Source organism: Acomys minous (genome assembly GCF_964271855.1).
Source record: "Acomys minous genome assembly, chromosome: 8".
Classification (NCBI taxonomy): Eukaryota; Metazoa; Chordata; class Mammalia; order Rodentia; family Muridae; genus Acomys; species Acomys minous.
The window spans coordinates 35,151,659-35,173,482 of NC_140489.1; the positions used below are offsets into that span (position 1 = coordinate 35,151,659).

A 21,824-nucleotide genomic window follows, 5' to 3' on the forward strand; every position below is an offset into this window, starting at 1 on the left:
GCAATATGCTCTCTGGGTGTGGCAGGCACTGTGCCCAGAAGTCAACTAGAAACTCCCAGAGTGGATATAATCCAAACAGGGAAGGCAGGCCATGTTTATTCTCTGAACATGACACACCAAGGGACAACAGAGCAGAGAGAACCCTCAGCTCTCCAGATTCCCTGACTGACCAGCCCAAGGGAGGCCGCCCTCCCTTCCAGGGAGCTCCAAGAAATCACCATTCCTCCAGAACACTTCCCACAGTTCACGGTGAGCCTTTCAGGTCAGAGGTCAGATTTTGTTAACCTGGTGATTCTGACTTAAAGGGCCAGTCACAGACTACCTGCTCAGTATTTACCCAAACTAAGAGGACGGAAGCCCAGATGAGAGAAGTCAGGCATGAGGGCTGCAAGCTGAAAGTGAGGAAGCAGGGACTACACAGCAAGAGCTGACTCAAAAAATAAACAAGAACCTGGGGTGGGTACATACCTTTAACCCCAGCACTCAGGATGCAGAGGCAGGAGGATACCTCATTTTGAGGCCAACCTGATCTATAGAGTGAGTTCTTGGACAGCCAGGGCTATGTAGAGAAAACCTGGGGTGGGGGGGAAGGGGAGGTGTTAAGTGGGAATTTCACAGGTGTGAGAAAGAAAAGATAAAAGCCACTCCTTGGGGAATGCTGCAGAACTAAAAAGGGTAGTTAGTGCATCACTGAGAGGAAAAGAAAGTGCAGGGATGAAGGCCAATGTTGCTGACTTAGAGATGCAGCACACAGCTGCAGGGCCTCAGGAGCAGAGCCACACAAGACTTACCAGTGAACCTGGTGTCTGCCTGAGGATCAGTAGGTTTTTGGGGGGTGGAGGGGGTGTCCATGCTAACTACATCTAGTTTACAGTGTCAATAGATGAATAGAAGCAGAGGAAATTAAAGGCATAAAGAAGAGGGTGGAAAAAGTAACACTGCCATTATTCCCAGACAGTCATGATTAGAGAATTAAGCTCATCACCTGGTAACACACACACACACACACACACACACACACACACACACACACACTACAACTAGCAAATGAGTTCAGAAGGTGTGCAAGATCTCAGGACAATATACAAGCAGTAACTGAATGCCCAGGCACTAGCAAGTAAAAAAAAAAAAAAAAAAAAAAAAAAAAAAAAAAGAATGTGCAAAATTACATTTATAGGAACATTAAAAATTCCAAACAACTAATAGAATTAATGAACATGCAAAGCCATAGTGGAATTTACAAATCATAGCTGGTAGAAATTACATGAAACAGTTTACAGACATAAGACACAGTATTATCAGAATATTTACTCTCCACAAATTAGAAAATAGGATGAAATAAAACTCTATTAAAAATCAGCAGTTGGGGTGGAGAGATGGCTCAGAGGTTAAGAACACTGGCTGCTCTTCCAAAGGTCATGAGTTCAATTCCCAGCAACCACATGGTGAATCACAACCATCTGTAATGAAATCTGGTGCCCTCTTCTGATGTGCAGGTGTACATGAAGGTGAAACACTGTATACTTAAATAATAAATCGGTTTTTTTTAAGCAGTCTTTTTTTGTTTGGTTTGGCTTGTTTTTCGAGACAGGGTTGCTCTGTGTAGCCTTGGCTGTTTTGGACTGTTTGTAGACCAGGCTGGCCTTGAACCCACAGCCATCTACCTGCCTCTGCCTCCCAAGTGCTGGGATTAAAGGTGTGTGCCACCCCGCTCGGCCCTCAGCAGTCTTTTATAACACATACACAAGCTAAAATTATATATAAAATTGCAGTTTCTATAAAACACAAAGGCATAAAAGCAAAAACTTGTTTGACGCCAAGACTTACTACAATGCTGAGTCACTGTTCAGTGTGTACCAGTGTAACAACGACAAGGTGCAGTGCGATGACGGGCATTTGACAGGTTTCCAATACATGGGTATACAGGAGGGGAAAGGTGGCCAACAGTTGCTTTATTTCCTACTGACACAAAACTGGAGATGGATCATTGACCTAAGCTTGTAAGGGATAAAACCTTAATGCCTCTTGAAGCACACGTTGGAAACTACCTTCCCAGGGTTAAGTTTGTGAACACTTCTTAGAATTAAACTTTCTGTTCAACAGAGATATTTCAAGAACAAGTAGTCAAGTTATGGCCCAGGAAGAATGCTGGACAAGGAGTCACACTCATAACATACTATATGAATACATGCAAAAATCCAAGGAGTCAACAACACGATAATAAGAAACAGGATGTGGAAAAGATAATCCCCACAAAAGACACTCGCTACTTAAATAGCTAATTAACACACACAAAAGGTGGGCAGCTGTGGTGCACACCTTTAATCTAGCACTCAGGAGGCAGAGGCAGGCGGATCACAATGAGGTTGAGACCAGCCTGGTCCACAGAGTGAGCTCCAGGACAGCCAGGGATGGTAGAGAAACCCTGTCATGAAACCAAAACAAACACAACAAACATACAAACAAACAAAGGAAACCCACAAGAGGATGCTCACAGTTACCAGTCCTTAGGGAAAAGCTAATTAGATCACAATGGTCCTGCTATGAATGGTCTCAGGCATGTCAAGCATTTCCCTTGCGCCTGCACATGAGCACTTTCTCACTAAGTAAACACTGCTTCCAAGGCCAATGGCAGAACCTTTGTTACACTACTATACTGGACTATTTTTACTCTCTGCTGCGCAACACCATTCTAGGCAACTCCAGCACTGTGGTAGCCGGCGGGTCCTACGCTGTGCTTTGCCTAGGCCTTTTTCAGGATCTTGATAAATACCAACTGTACCCACTAGACAACCCACAGCACAAGCAACAATCAGACTGTCTCATACCTCAGTAAACAAGCTGCTGCTCAAGCAATTAGTGTTCCACAGTGTTTTTTCATCATGAGCAAATGGCCAGACACAAGGGATGTCAAGTCTCCGTGACCCGGATATTTAGAGCTCCTTGTTCCCTGCCATACAGGTTTGCTAGGGAATGCAAGGCAGGGCTTCTGATGAGGCACTCTGCCAAGGCAGGAGCACTTTCGGGTCGGTTTCCAAACCAGAGATGGCCCTACCCTTCAATGGGCACTCAGATGGTACCTGAAACAGGAAGCTCCTGTTTGCCCACAGGTGCTGCTGGAATCCCACAGATGAGCACAGCTCTTCTCTGCAGCCCAACCCTCTTTCATCACTTGGTTTCTTTGGGGAGAGGATGCCTTCCCCTTTAATTCTCCCTACAAATCTCATTACATGTGGTCTAAATCACAGCTCCTCTTTACAGACATCATTTCACATGGACATGCTGAAAAGCCAGTGGATCATAGTTAAGCTGGCGAACAGAGGCATTCTACACAGAGTTCAACATAGGCCATCTACAGAGAAGCCATCTTCTCTTTGACTAAGACACAGAGTCTCCAAAACAGTCTTATAAAAGTAAATTTTCTTCTGGCCAAGAACTTTGTGGCCGGCTTAATATAAATAAATAAATAAATAAATAAATAAATAAATAACCAAAAAAAAAAACAAAACAACAACAACAACAAAAAACCCTCTAGCTATTCACTGGAAATGGTCTCATCAAAAACAGCTGGTTCTCAGCTAGAAGGCACACGCTAAGCAGGGAATCCCTGTTCCGGACCCCCCCCCCCCCAGCACAGAGTGGTAGTCATGACAATGTTCTCTCCCACATGCGGCACTGCATAGTTTACTAAAGAACATTTTATATTTGTTATCCAGGGAGCATCCCTGAGCAGGTGGTTCATGGACATCCTCCAAACACAACAAATGGCTTTCTACAGATGACGGGAAACAAGGGCCACTAGCTAACAAAATCAAGACATTGTTCTTCTCCCATGAAAAAAACAGTCAAGTAGCTGTTAAAAGCTCTGTGTAAGCTCTGTGCTCTTCCAGAGGAGAACAACCCAGCATGGCTGCAGTGAGTGACAAAAAGTCAAGAGTCTTCATTTTCTGTCTCCTATCCCTTCCCTCCCATCAACCACTGCACTGAAACACAAAGGCCTGGGTCTGCTCTTCTGCATAAATATCAGCCAATACACATGCAAGCTTCTCCCAACCACACCTGCCTCAAGGGAGCATCCGGAAGGGTGGGCAGTGGCTGTCTGCAGCCCCAGAAGCAGCACAGGACATATGGAGTTAGACAGACAGGACTTCAGTCTGCTGCGCCCCACCCCCACCCCGCCTGGCTGAACTTCACGGCATGAAGCGCCTTCCCTATGAAAACAGGTTGGTACAGAGTTGAAGCACTTATTCCAAGCTGTGTTTCCACCTCTCAAAGAGTTCAAGAATATCAAAGGACACGCTAAGTTTTCAGAACAAAATCTTAATTCCACTAGTTCATGGAGGACCAAACAGCACAAAGGTGCAGATAGTTGTAAACTATCCCACTGGGTGGTAGACAGCGCTTCATCTCATCCTCAAACTTAGAGGAAATCAGGCCTTGTTCTTAGGAAAATATAGAAATCCCAGTGGAAAAGCAAGGAAGATTCTTCTTTTCTTTGACTTTGTCTTTTTTCTAAGTTCAACTAAGGTTGTTTCCTTGCAGACTTAACTAAAGAGGGGTTATTCTGACAGGAAATTAGGCTGTTTTAATGGCAGGCTTATTTCCAGCAAGCCAGCCACTCAGTCAAACCTGTTAACTGAGAACCAGCTACGAAAACCAGCCAAACTCAGACAAGTTAGCTGCTGCTCAAAAGCCACGGGCTGTCAGAGCCTGCTCAGGACAGCGTGCGCGCAGCTGGAGAAGCAGCGAGGCTTTAGTCTGCACACGGCAAAGCGCTCATCTGGACACTCTTCACAGCTCCATCCACTCTCATTCTCCCCTGGTCCACAGAGGAGGAGGAGGAGGAAGAGGAGGAGGAAGAGGAGGAGGAAGAGGAGGAGGAGGAGGTCAGAACTAACAAAGGAAGGGGAATGGCAGTGGGAATGCAACTCCCAATGAAAGCACTAGATATTGAGGACTGAAGACGGTGTCTACATCAAAAGCTCATCTGCAATAATAGCCTGCTAATGGTGCCTGTAAGGAAACAGCACCTGCATGCACATGGCGGACCACTGAGCCCATGACTGCTGGAATTCACGAGTCCAAGCAGCAAACAAGCAGCTAGGTTGAGTCCTCCATTAACTTCCTACCATCCTGGCTGAAAGACTCTATTGGATGCTATACCATAAACCATCCGTGCACACAGACAAGAGCTCAGACCAGCCATACAAGTCGTAAAGCATGTCTATGTGCCAGTAAGCCACTCAAGAAGAAAGCAGACAACAGAGGCACACTGGTCTCTTTATCTCTTATTTGGAGATAGGCTTTATGGGGCCAGACTGGCCCCTCCTGCCTCAGTCTCCCAAGTCCTGAGATTACAGAGGTATGCCACCATGTTGGGCTCACTTACTATTTTTAAATGGTAAAATTTTGACTAGAAAACAAAAATTGCTTTCTACAAGCACTCAAATGAGACACCACAAAAGGCAAAGTTCCTTTGAGGCAGCTTGCACTCCATACTTGGGAAGAAGAGGGAAAAGTTCCCATTGGCTGTTCATGCCGCAATGTCTGGGGCAGGAGGCTCCGGGAGAACACCTCTGCTGAGCCCAGACACTTCTGAGAAGCACACAGGGAGAAGAGAGGGCTGTAGCATCCAAGCTGCCTTTAGCTTCTGTGAAGGATGTCAGCAAACAGATGCTGAGGAACTCCCAAAACCCCACAAAGGATAAATAGGTTCCAACCGCAGGAGATAACTGAAATCCAGACAGCAAGAGTCCAGTAATTGCATGACATAATGCAGCAGGACAAGCACAGTGTGCTCCTACCGCTCTTTAGAATGCAGCTCTGTCAAGCTCTCTAACCTGCTGCAGCACAGCGGAAGGGGGCGCAGGACAGAGGGCACCTCTCAGAAAGGACGGATAAACTTCAATATATCAGAGGGGTGTGGACATACTCAGCCCTCAATTGCTACCACACACAGCCACTGGCAATCTGTCTTTTCTTTCTGTCTTTATCACAGGAGCAAAGCAAGCTCTCCAAAGTAAGTGGCCAGCCTCTCTAGTTAGCAGTGTGTTCATGTGGCAATGCCTCATTGGCAAACAGACAGACAGACAGACAAGATGTGTATGTGCAAGCACAAGAGTGGGGAGGGAGATTTCGGGGGGGGGGAGGGAGAGAGAGAGAGACAGAGACAGAGAGACAGAGAGACAGAGACAGAGAGAGACAGAGAGACAGAGACACACAGAGAGAGACAGACAGACACACAGAGAGAGACAGAGACAGAGAAATGCACCCTAATCAAGATAGCTGAGCAGGCTGCACCCAGCTTCTCCTCCAGGAGCCTCTCTTCCCCTTAGCTCACAGAAGGGAGGCCCAGAACCAACAGAACCGGAGTTTGACAATCTGAAGACACTGAGTACTCCACACATCAAGGCTCTAGCTGCTTTCAGTTGCAGGATGTCCCTCGGTAACAACTAATGTGCCTGTCCCCAGGCCCTCCAGTCATGTGCTCTGAGTTCTATGAGAACACGTCATCAAATGATGTTAGTGATGGTTATACCTGGATGATAAAACCAGAGATTGTTTTCATTTTTCTGTTTGTGTTTCCTACATTTCACAAGTAACTGTCATTTTACACAAAAGCTATTCTAAACTCTGCTACCATCAGACAGTTAACTAAGATTTTCTCAATACTTTGAACAAATGCATAGAAAATATGCTGTCCTAAATGATCACCAATATGCAAGAAACTGTGTAATGGCCCACACCAACAGCCCTAGCACTCAGAAGACTCAGGCACAGGAGTACCAGAAATGTGACACTAGCCTGGGCCACACTGGGTTACAGTACAGCCTGGGCTACACAGTAAAACCCTGTCACCAACAAAACAAAACAAACAAACAAACATCACAAAAACAAACCAGCAGCAACAAAGCAATTAAAGAACGGAATCACAAGAACAGAAGCTGGCGTCTGAACCTTTAGAAGCAGCTTTCACACAGGGGGACAACTGCACTGGCTTCCTTCCTCAGCTTTAAACGGAGCCACACCACAGCAAAACAAGAGGCTCAAATATCCAAACAAAACAGACAGGGGCAATTGGCACACACTTTGCTTCCAAGAAAGGGCTTTCCAGATCACAGAAAGGATTGCTAACTCTACATACTAACCTATCTTATTTACCAAAATGGGGTGGGGGTGGGGCGGCAAGAACGTGGTAAGCAATTCTGGGGATCAGTATTCATCTGGGGAAACTGAGAAACACTGCTTCTAGAGATGAGACATCATCATCAACAAGAAACTCCCAGTGCATGCCTTCTTACCCACGAACTTTAGAACTTGTGGCTGACCCCACTGCATCCACTAGCTAGAGATACTCACCACAGGAGACATAATTTACTCAACTGACCTAGAAAGCATCAAGTGATGTCACACAGCCACTAATGGTGAACCCAGTATCCTCCAGTAACCAGTTATGGGTGCTGACTAAAGAATGATCCAGTCATTTGCACAACATGCAGACTAGGGGTGCTGGGGTTGAGCGATTTGCTTGTGGTGCTACAGAATGGTCTCTTGGCTCCAACTTACAGAGAGAGAGTGACTGCGAGGTTAGCTGGGCTCTAAACAAGTCAGTATGAGAGCCAGGGCCACGCTACTTAGCAGGAACTCTTTACAACACAACCTAACTGCCTAATCCTAGGTCTCAGTAGCAAACTTCATGAAGGGAATTCACTAGCACAGAATCGTTACTAACCAGTTTCTTAGAAAGTCATCCTAAATCTTTTAGTATAAGCAGATGTATTAATAACCTTATAACTTTGACATCGTATCAACTCCAAAATAAATCAGCAAAGTCTCATAAAAAGCCTCAACTGACAAGGACAATGAACCCAGCTCGCATGTACTCAATACAGTCACAAACTGCACAGGTTTACAAAACAAGTCACAGGGCAAGCTAGCACTTTCTTCTACTTCCTGCCAAAGTGAGTGTTCCAATGGGAAAATAAAAATGTATCCACATTAGAGAGTCAATCCCCATTACAGGTGAGAGGGGACCTATACAAATATACCTACAAGCCAGGCATGGTGGTGCATGCCTTTAATGCCAGCACTTGGGAGGCAGGTGGATCACTGTGAGTTCGAGGCCAGCCTGGTCTACAAAGTGAGTCCAGGACAGTCAAGGCTACACAGAGAAACCCTATCTCAAAAAACCAAAACCAAAGCAACAAACAAAAAACAAATACACTTGCTTGTGCTTGAACAGATAAGGAGAGCTGGGAAAACACACTACCTCAGAGAAACCTGAGGGAAATTACCAACTGAGAGACTCTAAGAAGAGCCGTTAATCTCTATCTGAGTGACTTACAAATCTCTGCAATTTTCAATGATTATTTTAAACATGCTCTAAAAGAAATGAAGACAGGAAGAGAACATTTTAGAAATGAAGACGGGAAGAGAACATTTTACTCTTTTAATATGTAAATTAAAATATATCAACAGTATTATTAGGAAAATAATTTAAGTTTATTAATGAACACAAAACATGACTTTCACCCACTTAATTCCCAGGAGGTCACTGGGAACATTATTCCATGAAAGGAAAACTATCAAGCTTCCATTCTAAGTGTGAAAGATTGAGGGTGGGAGTTGAAAGCAAATCAGACACAGCAGTGGCCAGGCTTGCTGTAGTCTCGGGGATCCTGTGGAGATCAGGCCACAGTCAGTCCTGGCAGGCCCCTTCCAGAAAGGTAACAGTGGGCACCGAGTACAGTGGGGAGGCTGAGGCGGTCAGCCTTCTAGAAAAGACCTGGAAACCAGAACTGCTATAAGCACAAATATTGCTATACTTTTCACCCATGTGCAGTCAGGCTGTCCTAATCCTTCAAGGACAGACCAAGTCTCCTTTCTTATTACCTCAGCCTCAGACCAGAGACTAGAAAACATTCTGGATGATCTGTGCCCGTTTAGATGACTCATGTATCACTTTCCCAGACTGACTGGGCTATGGCCAACACTTTCCAGTCATCAGGGGTACAGAGGGCAGGGCCTAATTACAGATCTGCTGAAGCTCCTCGGCCCACTGTCCATGCCCACAAAGGCACCGCGTCACTCCGAGGAAAGAAAACAATCCAAGTCAACAAGTCCTCATACAGGTTAGCAGAAGACACAATTCTATAGGAAACAGAGCGGTACTGGCGAGATGAACTGTCTGTAGGAAAGATTCTAGTGGGCTTTCCTTGAGGAACAAATAGCGTCAAAGTCATTTAAACAAGGAAAAGAAATAAGGCTTATTACAGGCTTAGGATTTAAATTCCTTGGGTCAAACATCCAAAACAACACCCCTATTTTATGTGCACACGTGTGTGTGTGAACATGTGCTGTGTTTATTTGAGACAGAGTCTTACTAGATAGCCTTGGCTGACCTGGAGCTCACTATATAAACCAGGCTAGCTTCAAAGGGTGAAAGCATAAGGTTATTGTGTAATTCAAATGTGGATTTCTGTACCCACTCCTCTGCCCCATATCTGGTTGCAATCTTTGTTCTGAGAATCTCCCATCTCAATGTTGTGTAAACATTGTTCCCCAAATGGCCCTGCTATACCAATAAAGCAGCTGACGGACAATCACTGAGCAGAGGACAAAATAGGGCTGGACTTCCTGCCATGCAGAAGAAGTCAGAGGAGGAAGTAGAGGATTCAGGCATAGGGAGGTGTCAAGGAGAGGTCAGGAGAGAGGAGCTGGAGCAGAAAATGCCACAAAGCACAAGTACCTTGGTGATTTATGTTGGGAGGAAGCCAGACTAGCCTAGAGGATTAAGAATAGAGTCATTATTGCTCAGTTGTTGCGCTGTGAAGCTTGTCAAACAAATATAGTAGAGTCTCAGTTATTTGGGTGATAGCTGGGTTAAGAAAGAAATTGAGAAACAAACACATTTTTATAAAAATAACTTTAACAAAAGGGCTGGTACTAAAAGTGTGCTCTAGCATGCTCTGCCTCCAGTACACCGAACATATTGTGTTGTCACCAAAGGGTGTACTTTCTTACACTTCATGGATTGAGTATTACCATGTTGTATTGCAAATCTAACATAGGCGACCATTTTATTTCTTAGAAACAGCATTATTATATAGGTAAGGCTGGCTCTGGGTATATGATTCTCCTGCCTCGGCCTACAGAGTGCTGGGATTGCAGGCGCACACACTATATCTGGCTGAAACTTTTAAATGCAAGACTCTGGATCAGGGGTTACCGAGACAGTTCAATGGGTAAAGTACTTGCTATGTAAACGTGATGGTTTGAGTTCAGATCCTAGAACTTACCTAAAAGCCTGGTGTGATGGTAACATGAGGATTCTGGGGCCTTGCTGGATCAGTAAATCTAACTGAAATGGCAAGTTTTAAGATTCAGTAAGAGATTTCAGCTAAAAACAAAAGTTGGGGCCAATCATAGCACATACCTTTAATCCCAGCACTAAAAAATCAGGTGAATTTCTATGTACATAGAGTTCCAGGCCAGCCAGAGCTACATACTAGAGATATCCTGTCCAAACTCTCTCACCTAAAAAAAGATGGGAAGTCGTAGAGGATACTCAACATTAATTAACGTCTAACCTTCACATATGCCTGCTCACACATGTATGCACAGGACAGTGTACACACACACACACACACACACACACACACACACACACACACACAGGAGTTAGAAAAAAAATCCACTCCATTACTTACAACAGAATACATGTGTGAAAAACAAAGTCTTACAATTTAATTTCAATAAAAGACACTGATTTTTCTTTCTGTACAGATAAAGTGTGATGGGGAGAAATCTTAGTTTGGATTTTAACACATGCTAGTCCTCTGTTTATTGTCTTTCTGCGACGCTGCACTAGTAGAACGAGAATGATTCTGAGTGAAGGACTAAACAACCAGACGGCTCCTGCTCCTACAAACACTGCTCCCAATGAGAGAGGGCCAGACACCGCCAACAGCAGGAGCAGCTTTTTCTAATCGCTTACATTTTCTCAAGAATGCTACGATATGGAGGCTAGAGAGATGGTCTGAAGTTCAAGAGCGCTGGCTGCTCTTACAAAACACCAAAGTTTGCTTTCTAGTGCCCAAATGATGGCTCACAACTGGCTGTAATTCCAGTTCCAAGGGATCTGATTTCCTCTTCTTGCTTCTGTGGGCACCAAACACACATGTGTACAGACATACATGCAGGCAAAACACTCATATAAGTTGAGGTTGATCTGGAGCTCCTATGTATTCAAATGTTAACTCTTCCCCCAACCCTCCCACTCCCGAGATCCTTACTGTCCTAGGAGTAAATTCTTATGTATCCAAAATGACTTGCTGTGTGAGCCTTGCCTCCCAAATTATCTCTGATTGGCTAATAAAGTTGTGTACAGCCTGCACTGGGCAGACAAGAGGGAGGCAGAGCTAGGGTTCCTAAGTTTTGGGGTTGTAGGAGGACCACAACAAAGAGAGAAAGAAGGAGGAGGAAGAAAACAGCAGCTCCCCCATGAGGTAACCAGGAGACAGGGCGGGCTGAGAGCAGCATGCACTGAGGACTGGCCTGATGGAGCAGAAGCAGCCCATATGGAATTTGTGGGGACTGCGGCTGTGAAGTAGACAAGGTGGCTTAGAGGTTATTATCTCCCCAGCTCCAGAGCTTTAAGGCTTATAATAAATATAATAAATTTCTGTGTCTTTTACTTTTAAAATAGCAGTTAAGAAATAACTACTAGTATATTAATAACCCTCATTACTTAATATTAATAGAATTAATTCTTTTAACATGTGCCTTAATAATTATATGAATCAATATCAAATATTAATTCCACAACATATATATAATTAATAACAAAAACAAACAAAAATGAATGAAAGAAAGAAAGAAAGAAAGAAAGAAAGAAAGAAAGAACGAACAGGGTTTCTAAGACCCAACACTGGGTCATAGGGAAACAGGGCACAATGAAGTTTCCTGAGGAGGCTCCCAGTGACACAGGTACTGTTTCTGAGGACTTGGAGGAGCTGTGTCTTCTGTAACCACTGCCACAAACAAAAGCAGTAGAATGCCAAACTGGTCAGTTTTGTAGGCCACCAGCTACTGGCACAGAGCAGAAAAATGTATAGATGAAGTTTGCCTGAAGTCTGTGTCCTGAGCGCAGGGTGCAGACCACTGAAGGAAGCTGCGCAGGGGATTCAGAGCAGCAGACCGTGCAGCCAAGGAGAGAGCTTTGGGAGTGACCAAGATAAAAGGTGCCACAGTGTTGATTCAGACTCACCAACATCTGAATACTAAAGTACAGAAATACAGGCTGCTGAGATGCGCACTAACACATGTCTGAAAGTGTCTACGATCCTAATCTTGGCCTTGCATCTCTTCTAAACCTCCTTGGGTGTGTAGCATCTGCATTTTTTTTGGAAGTCAAAAAGCACACAAGTCAGGTGTGATAGAACACAGCTGTAATTCCAGTGGGAAGTGGAGGCAGAAACATCAGAGGTTCAAGGCAGGTCAAGACCAGTTCAGACACATGATACCCATCTCATCAGAAAACAAAGCAGATGGGCTGGGGAGATGGCTCAGAGGTTAAGAGCCGCCTGCTCTTCCAAAGGTCCTGAGTTCAATTCCCAGCAACAACATGGTGGCTCACAACCATGTGATCTGGTGCCCTCTTCTGGCCTGCAGGAGTACATACAGGCAGAACACTGTATACATAGTAATAAATAAATCTTAGAAAGAAAGAAAGAAAGAAAGAAAGAAAGAAAGAAAGAAAGAAAGAAAGAAAGAAAGAAAACAAAGCATATGAAAAGCATATGATAAAAGTACAAACACAGGGGAAAGATAAGGAGCAGAAGCAGAGGTCCCCAGGGCAGGGAAAGAGCGTGACAAAATTCTCACATGCTAGGAACTCGGTGTGCTCTTCCTTGCCCCACGTTTCTTTTTTTTTTTTCCCCAATTTTCTATCTGAAACATTCATATTAATTTTTGAGAACTAAACAAATGTTAATAACATACACATACTGTGTTCTAAAGAGAACAGAATGGGTCCATACAACCTGCTCGTGCCTGTGGCCCAGGACCCGTTCTAATATTCGTGGCCAACTGAGTAACAGGCAAAAGCTTCTGGTGAAAATGAAAATGAGAGAGAATCTGAAAGTGCTGTCTTTATCCTCACATTTTCGAATACTAACTCACTAGAGCTGACTCCCGCTGAGAGCAAAGAGGATGCCAGTCAACACCAACACCGTGCCAGTTTAATTTAATGGTATTATTTTGCCTTGCTTTGCAATTACTCCCACATTCCCTGGGGGAAACTAATGGATTACTAAAAATAAAATGGGGATTAAGTGAATCATTCGGATGTTTTGGCTTCCAACTCAAACTGGCTTTAACATAAAGGAAATGGCTTGGCTCAAATACTGGGTGTCCCGAGAAGGGACAGGCTTCGGGGCTGGCTGCCCTGGATCCTGGATCCTGGACCCTGTCTTCCATCCTGTGTGGCCTTCTTGCTCAGGCTGGCAGTCAGCAGGCTGAAGCCACACTCGGCCTCACAGCAGCACAGTGACACCCAGAGGAGAGGCGGAGGCATCCCTGAGCTCTGCTGGAAGCTCTAGGCACACCTGCCGCAGGGTCTCCCAAGCTGTAACAGGGGCACAGGGCTGCCCCTGAGGCCATTCCCCTGGCCAGGCATTGCCCCAGAGTGGATGATGGAGCAAGAGTTGGCAAGGCAGCTGTGGACCAGCAGCTTGGGACTGCGGCTCACCAGGCCCACCCTCCGCTGTGGTCAGCTTCTCAGACTTGTAACACAGAATGGATGGCACGTGGGAAAAGGCACGGGCCGAATGTCCACTCTGCTAGCTGTTACAGGAAGTAGTCCAGACAAGTACTATGTGTACAGGAACATGAAAAAAATGAGCATAATGATGTATTTGTATATAAAACCAAAAAATCAAACCCCAGAAGATCAAGTGAACTGCGCTTTGAAAGGGGGAAGTAAGGTTTCTCTTGCTTTTCTATCTCTCTGCAATCAGAAGCTCAAAACACACATGCTGGAGTGTAACTAACTCATGGTCCACTTGGCTCCATGCATCTGGGGGCGCCATCCTCAGGAAGGGATTCAAACACAGAGAGCCAACACTTTGCAATGTTAAGCTAAGCTTGGGTACTCACTGTATTCTGGTGCCATGGCCACAGACTTAAGACAGCAGCATCCACACTAGTGACATATAACCTGCAAACAAAGGAGAAAAGCTCTGTCAGAGCAGAAGAAAAGCCACTAAGACTGCAATGCTCACATAGTCTTGAAGTAGACAGGCTAGCCTTTATGAAGGAATACTAGAGTTTTATAAGTATTTTTAAGATAATCTGTGTCAACTGTAGATCAAGGGGGTTGTTGTTGTTGTTGTTGTTGTTGTTGTTGTTGAGACAGGTTCTCTATTATCCTGACACTCACTGTGTAGAACAGGCTGGCCTTGAACTCATAAACATCCTTTTCTGCCTCTGGAATGCTGGGATTAAATGTGTGTGCTACCTCACGCAGCCTTGGACTTTGATCTTTTGAACTTTATTTCATTTATGTGTATGTGTCTGTGTTAAGTACCTGTGCTACGGGTGCCTGTGGAGGCCAGAAAGGGGCACTGGAGCCCCTGAAGCTGGAGTTGCGGGCGGCTGTGAGCTGATGTGGGCGCTGGGCATGGATGCGGTCTCTGCAAGAACAGGGGGCTGTTTACTGCTCAGCTGCTTCTCTAGCCCCAGATCGAACTTTCAAACAACAAGATAAGCACTGCATTTCAACTGAGTAATACTGCTCTGCACTTACAAAACAAAAAGGGGGAAATATTAAATGGACCTCAAACTTATGTAGCTTTAGAGGAAAGCGTAAGACGGCATGTTAGCTTGACCTCTGTGACCCTCAGTTAACCTATTCCTAATACTGCATAAACCTGAGTAAATCAGCTTCATTTCTAAATCTCTAAACTCAGAGATCTGAGGAAACAGTCCTGAGCAGAAAAAGATGCGTACATCTGCTTCAACAAAGACTCTTGGAGACTGGAATGGCTTTTAATATTCACAAATAACATAAAAGTGTTGTCCCTGCCCGGCCTGGAGCTCTAATAACAGTACAGCAGGAGTCCCCTGTGGTGATGTCCTGGCAATTTGGGAGGCTGAGGAGTTTGAGGCCACCATAGGTAACATCAAGATAAACAGAAAAAATTAATAAGAACATCAAAAAACAATAGCAAATCACACTCTCAAAGAAAAAGACCTTATGATGGTTAGTTTTAAATGTCAACTTGCCAAATCTAGAATTACCTGAAAAGAAAGTTTGAACTGAGCAACTGTTTAGATGAGACTGGCTTGTGGGCATGTCTGTGGGGGACTGCGTGGACTGTTAGCGCAGATCATTGTGGGAAACCACACTCCCTGGTCGGGGAGCGCTGAGCCATATAGGCTCTGAGAAAAGGGTAGCGGAGGAGAAGCAGGGAGCATGGGTACATTCACTTCTCTCTGTTCTTGGCTGTGGTGTGGTGTGTCGTGATGCATTACTAATGGTTTGTTTAAAAAAAAAAAAAAGTTTGCAGAGCTTTAAGAGAGAAACTGGAAGCTCCAAAACAGAAAATGACCCTTGTAACACATGTATCCACCACTAAAGGACACATTCTAAACACATGAAGAACTGCCACAAGTAAGACAGACAGTAAAAAGACAGGCCACCACATCAGACCTTAAAACAGCCAGTATCATCTGGAAACACACCCAGCCTCATCTATCACTGTCAAACCCCAAGTCAAACTGCAAGCGCATCATGTTCCACTACAAGGTATAGGCACTGGCTACAATGGCTAAAATATAAAACTCAGACCATGTTATATATGAGATGAACTTCCCAGAAAAAAGAGCCACACCCATGGTAAAGCTTCCACAAGGCTGGGTGACTAGTTAGCACTTTGTGGAGAGTTAGGCCATTCCAAATACAGGTTTAAACTACTCTAGGCTGCCTAAAAGTGGTCCTTTAGCCACCTCTTGCCCACCTCTGACTATATCAGGAGAAACCTTTTGGAATGTATCAAAACGCTGGCAGCTCTTATCAGGCCCAAACCAAATACTTCATCAGAGAGCATTTGAGCCTTGTGAGCCTTCCCCTCTGCTGTAACCACCTCCCTGAGCTCTCCATCAATGTAGCGCAAAAGTGCCTTTACTAATTGCTTTCTTTTGTTTGGTAAAACTCCAAGTAACTTGCTACCACATTGGCGCCCGTTTCTTGAGGCCACTCGAACCTGTGGTCCTAAAACCTAGACGTTATTTGACTCAAGAATAAACTAACCCTCCCTTCCTTTGAGGTAAGAGCTGTGTTTGCATTGAAAGACATCTTAGGATGTGAACAAGTTAATTCTCATGCATTACTGTATGTGAAAACTGGAAAACTGTTAGGATTTAACATCGCAGACTACAAATACACCATCTCCATGAACAGCTGTCTGCCAGAAATGCACACACAGAGGTCCCCCAAGAAACTCTAAAAACATTAAGAGAAACAGTATTACTAATGGGCAGACCCTGGTAACAAACCATGAACGGGCACACAGTGAAGCGGTATACAGGAGGAATCAGCCTCTGCCTCTGTAAATGCCCAGGCAGTGTTTTATGATTTGCTGGCCACAGTCAGGTCGTATCTATCTAGCCCACCTCTGAAGTACAAAAGTGTCCCCAGCCCATGAGTTTGTCTATCCCAATAAAATCTTATTTACAAAAACAGCCAGCCACTCTGGCACCCCATATTTGACCATGTCCCCTGGATGGGGAGGCCTGGTGGCACTCAGAGGAAGGATAGCAGGCTACCAAGAAGAGACTCGATACCCTATGAGCATATACAGGGGGAGAAGGTCCCCTCAGTCACAGTCATAGGGGAGGGGAATAAGGGGAAAATGGGAGGGAGGGAGGAATGGGAGGATACAAGGGATGGGATAACCATTGAGATGTAATATGAATAAATTAGTAAAATAAAAAAACAAAACAAACAAACAAAAAAACACAGACAGCCAAGCTACACAGTATAGCTTTGTCCACTGTAGAGCAAGGAGGGAGGGGTGGAGCAGAGCAACACTATGCTGATGGACATCATGCCTCTCAGCCAGGCGCATGCAGGACTCAGGGACTGCTACATGATGCCTCTGTGTTCAGAACAGTAAGGCTGGGGCAGGGCCTAACCCAGGGTTCTCTTCATTCAGAGCTATCTCCATATTATGCTTGAGAGGAAAACTCTGGTGTCTGTTTCTGATTCACCTGCCTTCGTTTTGGACAGAAAACAAAGCATCCTAACAGTTGTTTTGTAAGGAAGATGTTGTAATCAGTGACCCTCACACACTGCTCCAGCAAAGCCTGTGTCCCCAGCAGTGTCTGAACAGAAGCAGCCCCTCTTCCCAGCCACACACAGGACTTGGAGAATGAGCTCCCTATGATCACACAAACACAGGCACAGCACAAGGTGAATACCACAGAGAGGAGAAAGGAGAACAGCAGGTGAGAAAGTGAAGAGCCACTGAAATAAGACGCCCCCTCAACCCCCGCACACACACTTTAACACTTTCTGCTGGAAAAGCCCCACAGGATCCAAAGCAGCCTTAGCAGCTGGGGAACACGACCTGGGGGTTACTGATCTGGACTTCTGGCTGCTTTAAAGCTTTTAAGGATTTTAACGGACTGAAGCAAACATATTTCCAGTACACCAGTTTCTTCCAATCTTCATAGGGCAAGAAGTTTCGACTTTTCAAGTAAGAAACAAACTTGGCTTAGACTAGTTTTGACTTCTAAGCCTGTACGCTTTCAACAATTCTAATAATATCTTGAGTTCATCTCACCATCAAGGATGATAACGCATTTACCATAAACTTTAATTCAATATTGTAATTTCCTGAGTGGCAAGCAAATGATTAGGAGAGGCAGAGATTATACAGAAGCCAGGGACCACAGACCACAGGCTCCACAGTGCCAACTACATTCATTCCAGTGAGCTTCTACCAAGAGAGCAGTGAAGAGATAGGACAAGCCGCCTGGGTGACACTGAAATCTGATCCTTCTACTGCACAGCTGACCCCAGCAGGAAAGTGGGGTGCCCTAGAGGCTGCACCTTAAAAATTAAGCCCTGGGACATCTACTCAAAGTGTAGAGGCGGGGGGGGGGGGGGGGGGCCTCAGGCCTTCTGCTGAAAGAGGAGACCTTCATGAAGACGTGTTCTCCCTGTGCCTGAAGGAATGCTCCCATCTCCAGAAAGACAAAACCTTAAGATGAAGACACCGGCTAAGGCAGCCATGCCCGAATGATCCCAACCCAATCCCATTTCCTTTGTTTGACCTTGTTCCTTCTGCAGGATCCTAAGGCATATAAAACTTCTATTAAGTATGCCTGTTATGAGTGTCTCCTGTTTATCTGCCTTTCAATGCAGGTACCTGAGCCATGAACACAACAGCTGGTAGGAAAAAGCAAAGTGTCTCCCAGCAACACAAAGTTCAGTTTAGGGTGACCCCGAAGCCAAATGAGAACCCACTGTAATGTGGATCCACATCAGGAAGACAATTAAGGCGTTCCAGACAGCAGAATAATTGGTGACAAGAGAAAGAAAGAGTTTCCCCTGCTTTCAGTCAGTGCCACCATCGGTCACGTATTCAGTTTTAACCCTTATTGCTGCTATTTTTACTGTTATCAGTTATTGCCATGGTTTATATGGCAGCCCAATCTGCCTGGAATTGAACAATAAAATGTTCAAGAAAGCCCACAGGTCATCTGACACAACTCTGTAATTTTTAAATCAAGCCTTTACTTTCTAAAAGGAGATGTTTCAAAGTCTCCGTGTGGACTTTCCTACCCTACCCATTTCTCCAAAATGGTTCCTTTCTCCAAGAATGGCATTTACAAATAAAAGTCCAGATGCCAGATGCAGTTGTTGCTAGTAAATACTTCTGGGCATACTCACTGGGAGAAGAGAGGGGCCGCACATGCATGTGTGCTTCCTCCTGCCTTCATATTTATATGTTATCTATCAATTTAACATCTATCAATCTACTGTCCGTCATCCATCCATTATCTATCTATCTATCTATCTATCTATCTATCTATCTATCTATCTATCTATCATAACCATAGCTGTGTTAGAAATTTGACAAGCTGTGCCTGAGTCTTACATTACAAAGAAAAGATCAAGAAGAATGTCAGTTCTCTATAACAAGGTCAGGAGGCCATCTGTCTTCCCTCTCAACTACTACTTACTACACAGCAAGGATGGTAGATTAATGCAGAAACTGAATTATTTACTATTTAATTATTTAACAATGGTTCTTATACGTATCTGTTCACCTATGTGAAAACTAAACTGAATTTCCACTCCACATTTTGTATAACAATAATCCCAATGTAACCTAACTTGCATGTGAAAGGCAAGATATTATATAACTTTTGGTAGACAATAAAAGATTATCTACAACTTCATAAAAGTTAGCAATACAAAGCAGAAAAAGCACAAGCACTGATATAAGTTCTCTCAACATTAGGACAATACAGGAATTGTTGAAAAGGGTGACAGGAAAACAGCAGGTCATAAGCAACAACGGATTGCATGTGAAACTCTTAGGCATACAGGAGAGGCAAATAATTAGACAGAAAAACAGAAGAAGCTGTGAAGAAAAGCGAAAACAGAAGCCACAGCAAGTTTCCTTAACAACTGGAAAAACCAGACAGGGTCGGGGTAACTTTGCCTCATATTTGCAAAAAACTGGGTTCAAGCTATAGCACCACCAAAACCAACCAACCAAAAACCAAATACACCAAAGCAAACCAACTGGCAACCAGAGATATATAAAAAGGCACCTTCATACACCTATCATTTGATGTCACTCAAAGTCAGCTGAGGGTGAAGGCGAAGACGTACAACAATGAGACACTCAGGTGCTCTAGAGTACAGAGGTGCACTCACACAGGACAGACTCATGGATCTAACCTGGTGCAGCCACACAGGAAGGAGCCATGGGTCTATCCTGGTGCACTCAGACAGGACTGACCCATGAGTACATCTGATCATCCAGTAACTTCCCCCTTACAGTTCTGTTTATGAGAAGGCAAGCGCACGGAAACTGTCAACTACTCAAACCCCAACAGCAACTGAAAGATATTAGCTAGGAAATCTAAAGCTGAATGTGCCATGTCAGAAATTAACATAATCTAAAAAATAAAATAAAATTTTAAGTTATATGAAGGCTGTGCCACCATCACTAAATATGGACTCCCTGAGTCCAGGTGCAGCGTTCCTCACAAGAGCAAGTAGGGTAGGCAGCGAAAGGCAAAACACTGGTTGTGTGTGTTGGCCACAGACAAGATATGACTGTCAAAAGAGTGTCACTTGGCTGTACTATGGCAAATAGAAGAATGTGACTTCTCAAACCAAGAGAACTAGACTGAAAACAAATACACACTGTAGAGAAAAACTTACAGACAAGTCCCCAAATCCACTCTGCAACCCAGAGCTCACTGTCCAGTGGGAGTTTTAAGCCATATCAAATGAACTGGTTACACGTCCACTAGGGCTTACAGCAGCAGTTCTCAACCTTCTTAGTCCCCGGTCCTTTAGTACAGTTCCTCATGCTGTGCTGACCCCACCTACAGTTATTTCCATTGCAACTTCATAACTGTAATTTTGCTACTGTCAGGAATCATAGTGTAAATATCTGTATTTTCTAATGGTCTTCGGTGACCCCTGTTAAAGGGTCATGTGACACCCCTATCAAATGGGCTGCAACCCACAGGTTGAGAACCACTGGGAAAGGGAGAGGTTATCAGGCCAAAAACCACCCTGTGCTGCACAAAGATCATGGAACTTGTGCTGTAAAGAAGGCGCATGAGGCCAGGGTGGATCATATTTGAATGAATCCTGCTGTGGGTGGGGCACACTTGCCTGTATGTAGACTGACAAGCCCGACAACGCCTGAATGCTTTGGAGTGAGTATGGCCTGAACTCACTTATGCCTAGAGAAGTTGGAGGGCAGCAGCTGAGAACCAGGCAGATTCACCCACTCTAGGCTAAAGGCCTCAGATGGGGAGCTCTGAAGGTGTCAACACTATGTCCATAAAAGAAGCCCAAGTAAAAGAAGTCTGATAGAACTCCACAGGTGCCCTTTAAAGGGGCCAGCTCACTCTCACTCTGCAAGGCTCCTTTAAACAGGGTATCTTCAAAGAGAAGTAGAAAAACTCAGACAAGAGGAACCATAGTGACTTTCATGGAAATTCACTGTCAAACACAGTGAAGGAGACATAGTGAGAGAAATCCCTCACATAAGTTGATCAATTTCACAGACGATCAGACCCTAGCTGTCTTCTCATGAGCAGCAGCTCTAACTGGTACTGAACCTGGCCACAGCTAGACTAGATGCACACATTCAGAAGACAGAGAAATCACCCTAAAGGGTTTCCTGGACCCTTTCAAGTGAACAGATGCTAGTATTCTGAAAGAATTATAAGATACATATTTCAATTTGGCATCAAAGGTACCATTTTTTTCTTGGGTCTAAATGACTGTATAATAGTGTTCAAAGTTCAGGTTACGGCTATGTTTTATTTGTATGACAGTAGATACAAAGTTCTAAGATAGATGAGAGTTACACAGAGGCATCGGTGGCAGCCCAGGTGGATTCACTTCTAATTCATCCTGTTTGACTTCTAACTAATAGCAATGCTTCAAAAAGTGCAACTTCACAGCGCATAGACGAGATTTTCACTGTTAAGGAGAAATGAGGTCTTTGCTTGTAGAAGAAGCAATTATTCAGGTTAACAGAAGAAATAAACTGTTATGG

The 21,824-nt window shown here is 44.4% G+C and overlaps 1 protein-coding gene across 8 annotated transcripts in view; it reads right to left on the minus strand.

Annotated features, from left to right (window-relative positions):
• Nucleotides 1-21,824, minus strand: part of SIPA1L1 (signal induced proliferation associated 1 like 1) — a 277,017-nt gene that overhangs the window by 128,556 nt on the left and 126,637 nt on the right. For 6 of the 8 annotated variants that reach the window (XM_084792053.1, XM_084792056.1, XM_084792055.1 and 3 more), the window contains one exon: nt 14,158-14,218. The exons of 1 other annotated variant lie outside the window; for it this stretch is intronic. The gene's annotated coding sequence lies outside the window, so the exon portion shown is untranslated. Of the gene's footprint in view, nt 1-14,157; nt 14,219-14,587; nt 14,694-21,824 lie in introns of those variants that run through there. One more of the 8 variants, XM_084792054.1, reaches the window with a different exon arrangement.